Consider the following 1,470-nt stretch of genomic DNA (forward strand, 5'->3'; position numbering starts at 1 on the left):
ATGTATCTATCCTGGAGTACCAAGCTCTGGGAGCTTGCTTCAGGCCATAAAGGGCCTTCTTCAGTCTGCACACATGGGACTCCTTCCCATGCACCTCAAAGCCCTGTGGCTGCTCAATGTACACCTCCTCCTGTATGAAGCCATTGAGAAATGCAGTCTTCACATCCATCTGGTGGATCTTCCAACCCATCTCTGCTGCTATCGATATAATGGAGCGGATCGAAGTATATCGAGCCACGGAGCGAAGGTCTCCTCATAATCAACTCCTCTACCTGGGAGAACCCTCTAGCCACAAACCTCGCTTTGAATTTCTCAATGCTGCCATCTGCAGCATGCTTTACCTTGTAAAGCCATCTGGAAGTAACCACGGATTTGCCCTCAGGCCTCGGCACCACCTCCCAAACATCATTCTTCATGATAGAAGAATACTCCTCCTGCATGGCCTCTCTCCAGACCTGCGGCTGGCTGCCCTCCTCATAGCTAGAAGGCTCAGAGTCAAGGATGCTGGTAACCATTGCCATATAGCTACAAAACCTCTCAGGTGGTCTACTCTCTTTGACCGGCCTCTTCGGCTCAGCAACAGATGTGGCATCTTTCAAGGTGTCCTGAAGCCACTTGGGCTTCCTCTTCCCTGAGTGCACTTCTCCCATAGGAGAATGAAACTCCTCCTCCCAATCATCATCAGGAGCCTGAACTCCTGACTGTCTGTCTGCTGTCCTCCTGCCTGACCCTGAACCTGTGGAAGCTGAGGTACCGTGTGAACTGTCCATCAGTGGACTCCCTAGTGAACTGCTCTGCATGTTGCCTGGAGCACCAACCCTCTGGCTCGGTGAGCCACTGCTCACTGACGGACCTGATATCCTCATAGATGTACTTCCAGATCCTCCTGATCCCTGCCCACTGGATCCCTGCGACTGACTCAACTGCTGCTGAGGGTCTGGCTGATCCAGATACTCTAACTCCCGTGATCTCCTAAAGGCCTTGTCCTCCTCGAACTTCACATGCCGCCTAACAACAACTCTCCTCTGTGCAGGAATGTAAATCCGAAAGGCCTTTGAGGTCTCACTGTAGCCCACAAAGATACCCTTCTCTGCGGTGGGCTCTAGTTTGGTCCTCTTCTCCTTGGGTATGTAGGAGTATGTAATGCATCCAAAGATACGAAGATGACCAATATCAGGCTTCTTCCTAGAAAAAGCCTCCTCGGAGTCATGTGCCCCAAGGCACAATGCGGACTCCTGTTTTGCAAATAAACAGCTGTGTTGCAGGCCTCTGCCCACAAGAACAATGGCAACCCCTGATCATGTAACATGGCTTTGGCAGCCCCTACGATGGATCTGTTCTTCCTCTCCGCAACCCCGTTCTGCTGGGGGTTGTAAGGAACAGTGAACTCCCTCATAATGCCTGCCTCCGCACAATAGTCAACAAACTCTCCAAGGATGTACTCTCCCCCATTGTCCGACCTCAGGGACT

Source organism: Pinus tabuliformis, chromosome 5_2 (assembly GCF_031772625.1).
Source record: "Pinus tabuliformis cultivar Carrire ecotype Pingquan chromosome 5_2, CPIR1, whole genome shotgun sequence".
Classification (NCBI taxonomy): Eukaryota; Viridiplantae; Streptophyta; class Pinopsida; order Pinales; family Pinaceae; genus Pinus; species Pinus tabuliformis.